Consider the following 15,568-nt stretch of genomic DNA (forward strand, 5'->3'; position numbering starts at 1 on the left):
CTGAAGGCACATTTTTTATAGTTTCACAAATTTATTTAGACAAAGTTTCAAAGATTTAAAATTTTGAGATATGTCACCATTACTGTGTTTAAACAAAGTGGCGCAATCGATAATATACGTCACGGAAATGCGTCATCACTAGAGGGCGAACTTTGGCAATAGTTGTAGAGCATTCACAATTTAAGTAACGACACATTTTAGAACCCCTAAAGAAAAACATGTTTGCACTGAAACATCATTGACAAAATTTAAGTAGTTCGGAGAGATTCAACTGGATTCACACAAAATAGTATAGAGCAGGTGGGATTTGAACCAACGAGGACTAACGTCCATTGGAACTTAAGTCCAACGCCTTAACCGCTCGGCCACCGCACTTACATGATGGAGGCAAATTTTTATAGTTTCACAAATTTATTTAGACAGAGTTTCAAAGATTTAAAATCTTGAGATATGTCACCATTACTGTGTTTAATCAAAGTGAAAATTTAAGGAGTGACACATTCAACTGGATTCACACAAAATAGTATAGTGCAGGTTCGATTCGAACCCACGAGGACTAACGATCATTGGAACTTAAGTCCAACGCCTTAACCGCACGGCCACCGCACTTACATACTGCAGGCACATTTTTTATAGTTTCACAAATTTATTTAGACAGAGTTTCAAAGATTTAAAATTTTGAGATATGTCACCATTACTGTGTTTAAACAAAGTGGCGCAATCGATAATATACGTCACGGAAATGCGTCATCACTAGAGGGCGAACTTTGGCAATAGTTGTAGAGCATTCACAATTTAAGTAACGACACATTTTAGAACCCCTAAAGAAAAACATGTTTGCACTGAAACATCATTGACAAAATTTAAGTAGTTCGGAGAGATTCAACTGGATTCACACAAAATAGTATAGAGCGGGTGGGATTTGAACCCACAAGCACTAGCGTCCATTGGAACTTAAGTCCAACGCCTTAACCGCTCGGCCACCGCACTTACATGATGGAGCCAATTTTTTATAGTTTCACAAATCTATTTAGACAGAGTTTCAAAGATTTAAAATCTTGAGATATGTCACCATTACTGTGTTTAATCAAAGTGAAAATTTAAGGAGTGACACATTCAACTGGATTCACACAAAATAGTATAGTGCAGATGGGATTCGAACCCACGAGGACTAACGTCCATTGGAACTTAAGTCCAACGCCTTAACCGCTCGGCCACCGCACTTACATACTGCAGGCACATTTTTTATAGTTTCACAAATTTATTTAGACAGAGTTTCAAAGATTTAAAATTTTGAGATATGTCACCATTACTGTGTTTAAACAAAGTGGCGCAATCGATAATATACGTCACGGAAATGCGTCATCACTAGAGGGCGAACTTTGGCAATAGTGGTAGAGCATTCACAATTTAAGTAACGACATATTTTAGAACCCCTAAAGAAAAACATGTTTGCACTGAAACATCATTGACAAAATTTAAGTAGTTCGGAGAGATTCAACTGGATTCACACAAAATAGTATAGTGCGGGAGGGATTTGAACCCACGAGGACTAACGTCCATTGGAATTTAAGTCCAACGTCTTAACCGCTCGGCCACCGCACTTACATAATGGAGGCACATTTTTATAGTTTCACAAATTTATTTAGACAGAGTTTCAAAGATTTAAAATTTTGAGATATGTCATCATAACTGTGTTTAATCAAAGTGAAAATTTAAGGAGTGACACATTCAACTGGATTCACACAAAATAGTATATGCGGGTGGGATTTGAACGCACGAGGACTAACGTCCATTGGAACTTAAGTCCAACGCCTTAACCGCTCGGCCACCGCACTTACATGATGGAGCCAATTTTTTATAGTTTCACAAATTTATTTAGACAGAGTTTCAAAGATTTAAAATCTTGAGATATGTCACCATTACTGTGTTTAATCAAAGTGAAAATTTAAGGAGTGACACATTCAACTGGATTCACACAAAGTAGTATAGTGCGGGTGGGATTCGAACCCACGAGGACTAACGTCCATTGGAACTTAAGTCCAACGCCTTAACCGCTCGGCCACCGCACTTACATACTGAAGGAACATTTTTTATAGTTTCACAAATTTATTTAGACAAAGTTTCAAAGATTTAAAATTTTGAGATATGTCACCATTACTGTGTTTAAACAAAGTGGCGCAATCGATAATATACGTCACGGAAATGCGTCATCACTAGAGGGCGAACTTTGGCAATAGTTGTAGAGCATTCACAATTTAAGTAACGACACATTTTAGAACCCCTAAAGAAAAACATGTTTGCACTGAAACATCATTGACAAAATTTAAGTAGTTCGGAGAGATTCAACTGGATTCACACAAAATAGTATAGAGCAGGTGGGATTTGAACCAACGAGGACTAACGTCCATTGGAACTTAAGTCCAACGCCTTAACCGCTCGGCCACCGCACTTACATGATGGAGGCAAATTTTTATAGTTTCACAAATTTATTTAGACAGAGTTTCAAAGATTTAAAATTTTGAGATATGTCATCATAACTGTGTTTAATCAAAGTGAAAATTTAAGGAGTGACACATTCAACTGGATTCACACAAAATAGTATAGTGCGGGTGGGATTTGAACCCACGAGGACTAACGTCCATTGGAACTTAAGTCCAACGCCTTAACCACTCGGCCACCGCACCTACATACTGGAGGCACATTTTTTATAGTTTCACAAATTTGTTTAGACAGAGTTTCAAAGATTTAAAATTTTGTGATATGTCACCATTACTGTGTTTAAACAAAGTGGCGCAATCGATAATATACGTCACGGAAATGCGTCATCACTAGAGGGCGAACTTTGGCAATAGTTGTAGAGCCTTCACAATTTAAGTAACGACACATTTTAGAACCCCTAAAAAAACATGTTTGCACTGAAACATCATTGACAAAATTTAAGTAGTTCGGAGAGATTCAACTGGATTCACACAAAATACTATAGTGCAGTGGGATTTGAACCCACGAGGACTAACGTCCATTGGAACTTAAGTCCAACGTCTTAACCGCTCGGCCACCGCACTTACATGATGGAGGCAAATTTTTATAGTTTCACAAATTTATTTAGACAGAGTTTCAAAGATTTAAAATTTTGAGATATGTCATCATAACTGTGTTTAATCAAAGTGAAAATTTAAGGAGTGACACATTCAACTGGATTCACACAAAATAGTATAGTGCGTGTGGGATTTGAACCCACGAGGACTAACGTCCATTGGAACTTAAGTCCAACGCCTTAACCGCTCGGCCACCGCACTTACATGATGGAGCCAATTTTTTATAGTTTCACAAATTTATTTAGACAGAGTTTCAAAGATTTAAAATCTTGAGATATGTCACCATTACTGTGTTTAATCAAAGTGAAAATTCAAGGAGTGACACATTCAACTGGATTCACACAAAATAGTATAGTGCAGGTGGGATTTGAACCCACGAGGACTAACGTCCATTGGAACTTAAGTCCAATGCCTTAACCGCTCGGCCACCGCACTTACATGATGGAGCCAATTTTTTATAGTTTCACAAATTTATTTAGACAGAGTTTCAAAGATTTAAAATCTTGAGATATGTCACCATTACTGTGTTTAATCAAAGTGAAAATTTAAGGAGTGACACATTCAACTGGATTCACACAAAATAGTATACTGCAGGTTTGATTCGAACCCACGACGACTAACGTCCATTGGAACTTAAGTCCAACGCCTTAACCGCACGGCCACCGCACTTACATACTGCAGGCACATTTTTTATAGTTTCACAAATTTATTTAGACAGAGTTTCAAAGATTTAAAATTTTGAGATATGTCACCATTACTGTGTTTAAACAAAGTGGCGCAATCGATAATATACGTCACGGAAATGCGTCATCACTAGAGGGCGAACTTTGGCAATAGTTGTAGAGCATTCACAATTTAAGTAACGACACATTTTAGAACCCCTAAAGAAAAACATGTTTGCACTGAAACATCATTGACAAAATTGAAGTAGTTCGGAGAGATTCAACTGGATTCACACAAAATAGTATAGAGCGGGTGGGATTTGAACCACCGAGCACTAACGTCCATTGGAACTTAAGTCCAACGCCTTAACCGCTCGGCCACCGCACTTACATGATGGAGCCAATTTTTTATAGTTTCACAAATTTATTTAGACAGAGTTTCAAAGATTTAAAATCTTGAGATATGTCACCATTACTGTGTTTAATCAAAGTGAAAATTTAAGGAGTGACACATTCAACTGGATTCACACAAAATAGTATAGTGCGGGTGGGATTTGAACCCACGAGGACTAACGTCCATTGGAACTTAAGTCCAACGCCTTAACCGCTCGGCCACCGCACTTACATGATGGAGCCAATTTTTTATAGTTTCACAAATTTATTTAGACAGAGTTTCAAAGATTTAAAATCTTGAGATATGTCACCATTACTGTGTTTAATCAAAGTGAAAATTTAAGGAGTGACACATTCAACTGGATTCACACAAAATAGTATAGTGCAGGTGGGATTCGAACCCACGAGGACTAACGTCCATTGGAACTTAAATCCAACGCCTTAACCGCTCGGCCACCGCACTTACATACTGCAGGCACATTTTTTATAGTTTCACAAATTTATTTAGACAGAGTTTCAAAGATTTAAAATTTTGAGATATGTCACCATTACTGTGTTTAAACAAAGTGGCGCAATCGATAATATACGTCACGGAAATGCGTCATCACTAGAGGGCGAACTTTGGCAATAGTTGTAGATCATTCACAATTTAAGTAACGACACATTTTAGAACCCCTAAAGAAAAACATGTTTGCACTGAAACATCATTGACAAAATTTAAGTAGTTCGGAGAGATTCAACTGGATTCACACAAAATAGAATAGAGCGGGTGGGATTTGAACCCACGAGCACTAACGTCCATTGGAACTTAAGTCCAACGCCTTAACCGCTCGGCCACCGCACTTACATGATGGAGCCAATTTTTTATAGTTTCACAAATTTCTTTAGACAGAGTTTCAAAGATTTAAAATCTTGAGATATGTCACCATTACTGTGTTTAATCAAAGTGAAAATTTAAGGTGTGACACATTCAACTGGATTCACACAAAGTAGTATAGTGCGGGTGGGATTTGAACCCACGAGGACTAACGTCCATTGGAACTTAAGTCCAACGCCTTAACCGCTCGGCCACCGCACTTACATGATGGAGCCAATTTTTTATAGTTTCACAAATTTATTTAGACAGAGTTTCAAAGATTTAAAATCTTGAGATATGTCACCATTACTGTGTTTAATCAAAGTGAAAATTTAAGGAGTGACACATTCAACTGGATTCACACAAAATAGTATAGTGCAGGTGGGATTCGAACCCACGAGGACTAACGTCCATTGGAACTTAAATCCAACGCCTTAACCGCTCGGCCACCGCACTTACATACTGCAGGCACATTTTTTATAGTTTCACAAATTTATTTAGACAGAGTTTCAAAGATTTAAAATTTTGAGATATGTCACCATTACTGTGTTTAAACAAAGTGGCGCAATCGATAATATACGTCACGGAAATGCGTCATCACTAGAGGGCGAACTTTGGCAATAGTTGTAGAGCATTCACAATTTAAGTAACGACACATTTTAGAACCCCTAAAGAAAAACATGTTTGCACTGAAACATCATTGACAAAATTTAAGTAGTTCGGAGAGATTCAACTGGATTCACACAAAATAGAATAGAGCGGGTGGGATTTGAACCCACGAGCACTAACGTCCATTGGAACTTAAGTCCAACGCCTTAACCGCTCGGCCACCGCACTTACATGATGGAGCCAATTTTTTATAGTTTCACAAATTTCTTTAGACAGAGTTTCAAAGATTTAAAATCTTGAGATATGTCACCATTACTGTGTTTAATCAAAGTGAAAATTTAAGGTGTGACACATTCAACTGGATTCACACAAAGTAGTATAGTGCGGGTGGGATTTGAACCCACGAGGACTAACGTCCATTGGAACTTAAGTCCAACGCCTTAACCGCTCGGCCACCGCACTTACATGATGGAGCCAATTTTTTATAGTTTCACAAATTTATTTAGACAGAGTTTCAAAGATTTAAAATCTTGAGATATGTCACCATTACTGTGTTTAATCAAAGTGAAAATTTAAGGAGTGACACATTCAACTGGATTCACACAAAATAGTATAGTGCAGGTGGGATTCGAACCCACGAGGACTAACGACCATTGGAACTTAAGTCCAACGCCTTAACCGCTCGGCCACCGCACTTACATACTGGAGGAACATTTTTTATAGTTTCACAAATTTATTTAGACAAAGTTTCAAAGATTTAAAATTTTGAGATATGTCACCATTACTGTGTTTAAACAAAGTGGCGCAATCGATAATATACGTCACGGAAATGCGTCATCACTAGACGGCGAACTTTGGCAATAGTTGTGGAGCATTCGCAATTTAAGTAACGACACATTTTAGAACCCTTAAAGAAAAACATGTTTGCACTGAAACATCATTGACAAAATTTAAGTAGTTCGGAGAGATTCAACTGGATTCACACAAAATAGTATAGTGCAGTGGGATTTGAATCCACGAGGACTAACGTCCATTGGAACTTAAGTCCAACGCCTTAACCGCTCGGCCACCGCACTTACATACTGGAGGAACATTTTTTATATTTTCACAAATTTATTTAGACAATGTTTCAAAGATTTAAAATTTTGAGATATGTCACCATTACTGTGTTTAAACAAAGTGGCGCAATCGATAATATACGTCACGGAAATGCGTCATCACTAGAGGGCGAACTTTGGCAATAGTTGTGGAGCATTCGCAATTTAAGTTATGACACATTTTAGAACCCCCAAAGAAAAACATGTTTGCACTGAAACATCATTGACAAAATTTAAGTAGCTCGGAGAGATTCAACTGGATTCACACAAAATAGTATAGTGCAGGTGGGATTTGAACCCACGCGGACTAACGTCCATTGGAACTTAAGTCCAACGTCTTAACCGCTCGGCCACTGCACTTACGTGATGGAGGCAAATTTATATAGTTTCACAAATTTATCTAGACAGAGTTTCAAAGATTTAAAATTTTGAGATATGTCACCATTACTGTGTTTAATCAAAATGGCGCAATCGATATTATACGTCACGGAAATGCGTCGTCACTAGAAGGCAAACTTTGGGAATAGTTGTAGAGATTTTACAATTTAAGTAACGACACATTTTAGAACCCCTAAAGAAAAACATGTTTGCACTAAAACATCATTGACGAAATTTAAGTACTTTGGAGAGATTCAACTGGATTCACACAAAGTAGTATAGTTTTTGTGGGATTCGAACCCACGAGGACTAACGTCCATTGGAACTTAAGTCCAACGTCTTAACCGCTTGGCCACCGCACTTACATGATGGAGGCAAAATTTTTATAGTTTCACAAATTTATTTAGACAGAGTTTCAAAGATTTAAAATTTTGAGATATGTCACCATTACTGTGTTTAATCAAAATGGCGCAATCGATATTATACGTCACGGAAATGCGTCGTCACTAGAAGGCAAACTTTGGGAATAGTTGTCGAGATTTTACAATTTAAGTAACGACGCATTTTAGAACCCCTAAAGAAAAACATGTTTGCACTAAAACATCATTGACGAAATTTAAGTACTTTGGAGAGATTCAACTGGATTCACACAAAATCGTATAGTGCGGGTGGGATTTGAACCCACGAGGACTAACGTCCATTGGAACTTAAGTACAACGCCTTAACCGCTCGGCCGCCGCACTTACATGATGGAGGCAAATTTTTAAAGTTTCACAAATTTATTTAGACAGAGTTTCAAAGATTTAAAATTTTGAGATATGTCACCATTACTGTGTTTAATCAAAATGGCGCAATCGATATTATACGTCACGGAAATGCGTCGTCACTAGAAGGCAAACTTTGGGAATAGTTGTAGAGATTTTACAATTTAAGTAACGACACATTTTAGAACCCCTAAAGAAAAACATGTTTGCACTAAAACATCATTGACGAAATTTAAGTACTTTGGAGAGATTCAACTGGATTCACACAAAATCGTATAGTGCGAGTGGGATTTGAACCCACGAGGACTAACGTCCATTGGAACTTAAGTCCAACGTCTTAACCGCTCGGCCACCGCACTTACATGATGGAGCTAATTTTTATAGTTTCACAAATTTATTTAGACAGAGTTTCAAAGATTTAAAATTTTGAGATATGTCACCATTACTGTGTTTAATCAAAGTGAAAATTTAAGGAGTGACACATTCAACTGGATTCACACAAAATAGTATAGTGCAGTGGGATTTGAATCCACGAGGACTAACGTCCATTGGAACTTAAGTCCAACGTCTTAACCGCTCGGCCACCGCACTTACATGATGGAGTCAAATTTTTATAGTTTCACAAATTTATTTAGACAGAGTTTCAAAGATTTAAAATTTTGAGATATGTCACCATTACTGTGTTTAATCAAAGTGAAAATTTAAGGAGTGACACATTCAACTGGATTCACACAAAATAGTATAGTGCAGGTGGGATTCGAACCCACGAGGGTTAACGTCCATTGGAACTTAAGCCCAACGCCTTAACTGCTCGGCCACCGCACTTACATGGAGGAAGGCAAAGGATTATATTTTCACAAATTTATTTTGACAGAGTTTCAAAGATTTAAATTTCGAGATATGTCACCATAACTGTGTTTAATCAAAGTGGCGCAATCGATAATATACCCTCACGGAAATGCGTCATCACTAGAGGGCGAACTTTGGCAATAGTTGTGGAGCATTCGCAATTTAAGTTATGACACATTTTAGAACCCCCAAAGAAAAACATGTTTGCACTGAAACATCATTGACAAAATTTAAGTAGTTCGGAGAGATTCAACTGGATTCACACAAAATAGTATAGTGCAGGTGGGATTTGAACCCACGAGGACTAACGTCCATTGGAACTTAAGTCCAACGCCTGACCCGCTAGGCCACCGCACTTACATGATGGAGCCAATTTTCTATAGTTTCACAAATTTATTTAGACAGAGTTTCAAAGATTTAAAATCTTGAGATATGTCACCATTACTGTGTTTAATCAAAGTGAAAATTTAAGGAGTGACACATTCAACTGGATTCACACAAAATAGTATAGTGCAGGTGGGATTCGAACCCACGAGGACTAACGTCCATTGGAACTTAAGTCCAACGCCTTAACCGCACGGCCACCGCACTTACATACTGGAGGCACATTTTTTATAGTTTCACAAATTTATTTAGACAAAGTTTCAAAGATTTAAAATTTTGAGATATGTCACCATTACTGTGTTTAAACAAAGTGGCGCAATCGATAATATACGTCACGGAAATGCGTCATCACTAGAGGGCGAACTTTGGCAATAGTTGTAGAGCATTCACAATTTAAGTAACGACACATTTTAGAACCCCTAAAGAAAAACATGTTTGCACTGAAACATCATTGACAAAATTTAAGTAGTTCGGAGAGATTCAACTGGATTCACACAAAATAGTATAGTGCAGGTGGGATTTGAACCCACGCGGACTAACGTCCATTGGAACTTAAGTCCAACGTCTTAACCGCTCGGCCACTGCACTTACGTGATGGAGGCAAATTTATATAGTTTCACAAATTTATCTAGACAGAGTTTCAAAGATTTAAAATTTTGAGATATGTCACCATTACTGTGTTTAATCAAAATGGCGCAATCGATATTATACGTCACGGAAATGCGTCGTCACTAGAAGGCAAACTTTGGGAATAGTTGTAAAGATTTTACAATTTAAGTAACGACACATTTTAGAACCCCTAAAGAAAAACATGTTTGCACTAAAACATCATTGACGAAATTTAAGTACTTTGGAGAGATTCAACTGGATTCACACAAAATCGTATAGTGCGGGTGGGATTTGAACCCACGATGACTAACGTCCATTGGAACTTAAGTCCAACGTCTTAACCGCTCGGCCACCGCACTTACATGATGGAGGCAAGTGATTATATTTTCACAAATTTATTTTTACAGAGTTTCAAAGATTTAAATTTCGAGATATGTCACCATAACTGTGTTTAATCAAAGTGGCGTAATCGGTAATATACGTCACGGAAATGCGTCATCACTAGAGGGCGAACTTTGGGAATAGTTGTAGAGCCTTCACAATTTAAGTAACGACACATTTTAGAACCCCTAAAGAAAAACATGTTTGCACTAAAACATCATTGACAAAATTTAAGTAGTTTGGAGAGATTCAACTGGATTCACACAAAATAGTATAGTATGGGATTCGACTCACGAGGACTAACTTCCATTGGAACTTAAGTCCAACGCCTTAACTGCTCGGCCACCGCACTTACATGGAGGAAGGCAAATGATTATATTTTCACAAATTTATTTAGACAGAGTTTCAAAGATTTAAAATTTTGAGATATGTCGCCATTACTGTGTTTAATCAAAGTGAAAATTTAAGGAGTGACACATTCAACTGGATTCATACAAAATTGTATAGTGCGGGTGGAATTCGAACCCACGAGGACTAGAACCCCATTAACTGGATATTAACTGGATTCACTCAAAATGTTTTAAAATACAAAGTTATGTCATTATTACTGGGTTTAATCAACTTGAAAGTGGCGCAATCATGATCGACGCAGAGCGAGAGTTTGAATTTCGTATAATTAATAGTCTTTACACTTTCACTACGCCGCGCGGAACCCGAGACAAACTCAACGCGTTGAAACGACTGTGGAACGTGATCTGATGTGGTGCTGGGGGAGATTACATTTTCCTTAGAATATTGTGAATGATAGCCAAAGTATATTATAATATTGTTTAGATGTACACGTTCTATCATAAAGATTATATAAAGATTTACAGAGTTTGTAAAAGTGAATGGTTGGGATGTGATTGAATTATGGGATGTGATTGATCTACGTGTGTTCCAATCAACGTATGGAACTTGGGTATCATACAGTGTGCATAGTCACGTGTAAATAGCATCCCATAATGCAATGTAACATCAATAACCTTTAAATTAGTTCACCAAATGAATTGAATGTGTTATGTTTTATAGTAGGTGAGTCAAAACCATAAAGGTTCACATGATTTTGTCCGAGAAATTGTAATAGATGACTTATATCATCTAATCGCAACGTACGTTAATGAATCCTACTTAGAATTAGAGGTAACTGTGTTCATATTAGCATTTCTTGAACTGAAGAATTGAACATTGATTAATTGAGCAGGCATGTCGACCGAAGTCGTGATGCATTGTGGGTCCGAAATGAATGTACAACCTAATTGATTTTCTCAATACAAGCAGAATGACAATGGCGTCATTTGCACCTCGTTCTCAGAACCCCTTGCTGGTACAAGTTATTTCACATAAATATTCTGAAGCCCTCTAGCATGTAATGTCATTTCATTTCAAAAATTCTGGTCGTTTTCGTTATTTTATTATCTCGTACGTGCACGGTATTCGTGACGGGTGCACGGTAATTACAGTCCATGGCTGAATGGAATGAAGTGGTATTAGCTCAGGGAGTGAAGACAAATGACGGAATAGCATCCCCCTAGATTTAATGACGTCGATTCAAGGGGTAATACAACCGTTTAACTTATTCCGACCAATTAGACCTGTTCTTTGATCTATTCCGAACAATTGCAAAGAATTACATTTCTGACAATAACATCGTTTTTTTTTTTTTTAATTTTGATCTTTTCTTTTTACCTTTAAGGGACAAACAAATCAATTTATTTTGATAAAGAGTGAAATCAAAGTATATAATATGATAGATAACTATCCAAACAATCGTTTGTACAATACATAATATATGTCAAATACTGAAGGGGGGAAACGAACAAGCTGTTAACAAATTATGTTTATTTTAAGGTTTATAATAAGGATAGATTATAAATTGATCAGAGTCCTTATACAACATTGGATAACTGTGTTTGTTTCTGGCATTTCAGGCTAATCTTTCACTAAATTATAACAATCAGGAAAGATTATTTACTCCCAGGCGCCGTCCTGCATTTGCGCAATGTTTGTAGAATTATTGTAATCGAATTGCAATTGCCATGCGTAGCCATCACACAAATAAGGACATAATGATCGCAAAAAACAAATTGTAATGGAAAATAATTTAGAGCTACTATAAGTGCAGTATCGTGGTTTATGTGAAGGATAAATCCAGAGTACGAGGACTTTTCTGGGATATAAAAATCGACCCAGAGCACCGATAAAATGTCGAGATAAATTTAAAATTTGCCGCTCCAAATTGTATATAAAAGTACATTCTGGTGAAATTATTATACTGAGTTGGAACCCATCCCTGGCGTATGTGACTTCTTAGTACTGTTCTCCGTGGTGGCTCTTTCATACTGCACGTCACGCCACGTCACAGTGTAGTGCATAATAAAGTCCTGCAATTGAGCATTATGATTGGTTGAAACGCACTAGGTGGACATTAAACAATGAAACGAACAAAGTGAACCACCTCGTTTGAAAGAAATAGAATGACCACGTACAGAAGTGTATATTTGCATACCATTTGTTGCCACGGTCACCAAACATTCACCCAGCCAAGCGAGTATAAAAGTCGTTCAGTCATCACCTAGTGTATAGCGGGAATGCCGGCGATAAATGACTCCAAATGGAGAGAATTATCATAGTACTTATCGATATTGAGCTGGGCATTATAAGCACGCGAGTAATGTTATAAACGCACTTGGCTTAAACCCCATTTTGACACTTTGTTGTGAGGGAATCAGACACGGATAGTAGATTATATGACAAACGAAGGCCAACATCGTGCTTAGTTACATCTCTCTACAATACGCAAACTACCGGTAATTACGGTCACAGTGATGAATACAATGACTCATCACCCGTTCCCTTATATACAAAGAACCCGCGCCTTTCGGGCAATGCACCTACCACTGTGTTTTCTCTAAAATATTAAGAAATTCAAACGTTCGATGCCCTCTGGCGATATTTACATATCGGAAACGTACAAGAGGAGCGGTATTGCGTCACATCTCGCAACCCCGGCCGGCATAGTACTCGTAAGGAAAGAATAAAAAGATGCCATAGGATTAATTACATTTGCAGTGTCCAATGGAATAAATATCTCCCGGATAAACTTGGTGATGCGGTGACTTTTTATATATATATATATATTTCATCTGAAAGAAATGCGCTGAGAATATCCCGCAGTGATCATCATCATGTAATTATCATTTAAAAAGAATACAATCTCTTGACATTTAGCTTGTTGAACATCCCTAAAGTAACATATCGGCCACGCTTTCAAGTTTATCACCGACGCAAACTACAGTGGCTAATCAAACTCAACACATCGACTGCCGTTCTGTCATTGGCGCAAACTAAATAGATCGCCCTTCTATCTTTGATGCTAACTGCAGAAATCGCCATTCTAGCAACTGCCGTAACAGAGAGCGCTTTTCCACAACTGCCGTTAACTTAAAGGGACCCCCCTTTTTCATTGACGCGCACACCACAGAGATTGCCTTTCTCCCATCGACGAGCAAACCACAGAGATTGCCTTTCTCCCACCGACGAGCAAACCACAGAGATTGCCCTTTACGATTGACGGGCACACCACAGAGATCGCCCTTTCTGTCATTGACACACAGAGTACAGAGATCGCACTTCTGTTTTTGGCGCACCAACCATAGAGATCGCCCTTACAGTCATTGAAGCACAAACCACAGAGATCGCCTTTACTGTACACAATAACCACAGAGATCGCCCTTCTCTCATTGACGCACAAGCAACAGACATTGCCTTTCTGTCATTTGCGTACCATCTAAAGAGGTTGCCTTGCTATTGTTGACGCAAACTAGAGAAATCACCCTTCAATCATTGACGTCTATTACAGAGATCGCCCTAATAATCGCGCCTTTACCCTTGACGCCAAAAAACTCGCTTTCGTCATTGACGCCGTCGCACGGTTTCTTATCCATGCATTCCTCTCAAATACGTGGAGGCAGTAAGCCGGAACATTACATCTTGAAAATTCACGATGCATTGACGCCAACGAGAGAGAATGCCGCCAGCCCGATTGCGAAAACAGTGTTTACAATATTGTTCGTCACGAATTCCAATTTCGGCTCTATTCGTGGGCATGATATTGTATTAATTGATGCAGCACATCAGTCTGTATGCACTTGCGTACATTGAAACGTCATTTTCACCGACGTTCATTTCAGCCTTCAAGATTACTCTGCATCGTTGTAAAATTGCCAGAGTTAGAATAAAACGCCGGAATTTTGATAAAGCTGCTGAGTTTTTCAACCGTAATATTCGTGTATATTATTTCGAAATATATTCTATCCCGCCAGATCAATTTTAACTGAAATTCACACAGCGTCGGCACGCCAGTGCATCGCTTCGCATTGCATCCACCTCACCCCACCCCTCCCAGCATATCGCCGTCAGCACCCCATCCCGTTATACCGAACGGTATCCAACCCTGTTATCAATTACGACATCTTTTCCTGTTATTGATACTGGCACCGACACGTTATTGTAATCGGCAACCACACACCCACCCACCCACAAGCGCCCCGGCAACGCCATCCGAGTCGATGTTGGCATCCCAACAACATCGTTGACACTGGTACCCCCTCCAAAAACTGTCGACGACTCCGATGGATTTGAAAACGTTTGATCGATAATTGACAATTTAGTGAGTCCGCCCAAGGAGTAGGAAGAAATTGCTCCAGACACGGACGCTGCTCCTTTTATTTAAGGTATCATTAAATACAATTCAATCTCTGAATTATGACTAGAAATACTTAAGTGACGTCAGAGATTATGGAATGACGTAAAATCTCTAAATTGGTTTTGCTGGGAATATTGACAGGACGGCATATCATATTGTGACTGGATCGCCGTACTAAGACTGCCTGCACTACATGACATATCTACCAAGTGATTTGTTAACAGTATATACGAACACGGACGTGTCACGATGTTATTTTCACAATAAAAAAGTATTACTGAAATAATAAAAGCAAACACACCTGTCAGCGATAAATGAATTCGATTTAAAACAATTGTCCGTCAAAATCGACTCCAGATAACCGCATTTGGTTCTAATTCGATGAGAAAAGCCATGTGAGTTGAGAAAGTTCAAATACCGTGTTAGCTGTAGCAATTTAAATGCCGTGTTAGATGCAGCAATTTAAATACCGCGTTAGATGCAACAATTTAAATGCCGCGTTAGGTGCAGCAATTTAAATGCCGTGTTAGATGCAGCAATTTAAATACCGCGTTAGGTGCAGCAATTTAAATACCGCGTTAGATGCAGCAATTTAAATACCGCGTTAGGTGCAGCAATTTAAATGCCGTGTTAGGTGCAGCAATTTAAATACCGTGTTAGGTGCAGCAATTTAAATGCCGTGTTAGATGCAGCAATTTAAATACCGCGTTAGGTGCAGCAATTTAAATACCGCGTTAGGTG

General features: G+C 38.3%; 1 protein-coding gene and 20 non-coding genes across 22 annotated transcripts in view; all 21 read right to left on the bottom strand.

Annotated features, from left to right (window-relative positions):
* Window positions 1–15,568, bottom strand: part of LOC100376837 (uncharacterized) — a 93,291-nt gene that overhangs the window by 48,385 nt on the left and 29,338 nt on the right. The window lies entirely within an intron of this gene.
* Window positions 1,142–1,224, bottom strand: TRNAL-UAA (transfer RNA leucine (anticodon UAA)). The gene has a single exon. It is a non-coding gene; the product is annotated as a tRNA-Leu (tRNA).
* On the bottom strand, window positions 1,523–1,605 carry TRNAL-UAA (transfer RNA leucine (anticodon UAA)). Its single transcript has one exon. It is a non-coding gene; the product is annotated as a tRNA-Leu (tRNA).
* Window positions 1,990–2,072, bottom strand: TRNAL-UAA (transfer RNA leucine (anticodon UAA)). Its single transcript has one exon. It is a non-coding gene; the product is annotated as a tRNA-Leu (tRNA).
* TRNAL-UAA (transfer RNA leucine (anticodon UAA)) lies at window positions 2,605–2,687 on the bottom strand. The gene has a single exon. It is a non-coding gene; the product is annotated as a tRNA-Leu (tRNA).
* Window positions 3,217–3,299, bottom strand: TRNAL-UAA (transfer RNA leucine (anticodon UAA)). Its single transcript has one exon. It is a non-coding gene; the product is annotated as a tRNA-Leu (tRNA).
* TRNAL-UAA (transfer RNA leucine (anticodon UAA)) lies at window positions 3,451–3,533 on the bottom strand. Its single transcript has one exon. It is a non-coding gene; the product is annotated as a tRNA-Leu (tRNA).
* On the bottom strand, window positions 4,300–4,382 carry TRNAL-UAA (transfer RNA leucine (anticodon UAA)). Its single transcript has one exon. It is a non-coding gene; the product is annotated as a tRNA-Leu (tRNA).
* On the bottom strand, window positions 4,534–4,616 carry TRNAL-UAA (transfer RNA leucine (anticodon UAA)). Its single transcript has one exon. It is a non-coding gene; the product is annotated as a tRNA-Leu (tRNA).
* TRNAL-UAA (transfer RNA leucine (anticodon UAA)) lies at window positions 4,915–4,997 on the bottom strand. Its single transcript has one exon. It is a non-coding gene; the product is annotated as a tRNA-Leu (tRNA).
* TRNAL-UAA (transfer RNA leucine (anticodon UAA)) lies at window positions 5,149–5,231 on the bottom strand. The gene has a single exon. It is a non-coding gene; the product is annotated as a tRNA-Leu (tRNA).
* On the bottom strand, window positions 5,383–5,465 carry TRNAL-UAA (transfer RNA leucine (anticodon UAA)). The gene has a single exon. It is a non-coding gene; the product is annotated as a tRNA-Leu (tRNA).
* TRNAL-UAA (transfer RNA leucine (anticodon UAA)) lies at window positions 5,764–5,846 on the bottom strand. Its single transcript has one exon. It is a non-coding gene; the product is annotated as a tRNA-Leu (tRNA).
* On the bottom strand, window positions 5,998–6,080 carry TRNAL-UAA (transfer RNA leucine (anticodon UAA)). Its single transcript has one exon. It is a non-coding gene; the product is annotated as a tRNA-Leu (tRNA).
* Window positions 6,232–6,314, bottom strand: TRNAL-UAA (transfer RNA leucine (anticodon UAA)). Its single transcript has one exon. It is a non-coding gene; the product is annotated as a tRNA-Leu (tRNA).
* On the bottom strand, window positions 6,993–7,075 carry TRNAL-UAA (transfer RNA leucine (anticodon UAA)). Its single transcript has one exon. It is a non-coding gene; the product is annotated as a tRNA-Leu (tRNA).
* On the bottom strand, window positions 8,134–8,216 carry TRNAL-UAA (transfer RNA leucine (anticodon UAA)). The gene has a single exon. It is a non-coding gene; the product is annotated as a tRNA-Leu (tRNA).
* Window positions 8,981–9,063, bottom strand: TRNAL-UAA (transfer RNA leucine (anticodon UAA)). Its single transcript has one exon. It is a non-coding gene; the product is annotated as a tRNA-Leu (tRNA).
* Window positions 9,215–9,297, bottom strand: TRNAL-UAA (transfer RNA leucine (anticodon UAA)). Its single transcript has one exon. It is a non-coding gene; the product is annotated as a tRNA-Leu (tRNA).
* On the bottom strand, window positions 9,596–9,678 carry TRNAL-UAA (transfer RNA leucine (anticodon UAA)). Its single transcript has one exon. It is a non-coding gene; the product is annotated as a tRNA-Leu (tRNA).
* Window positions 9,976–10,058, bottom strand: TRNAL-UAA (transfer RNA leucine (anticodon UAA)). The gene has a single exon. It is a non-coding gene; the product is annotated as a tRNA-Leu (tRNA).

This window comes from Saccoglossus kowalevskii, chromosome 3, assembly GCF_978046115.1.
Source record: "Saccoglossus kowalevskii chromosome 3, keSacKowa6.1, whole genome shotgun sequence".
NCBI classification, from domain to species: Eukaryota; Metazoa; Hemichordata; class Enteropneusta; family Harrimaniidae; genus Saccoglossus; species Saccoglossus kowalevskii.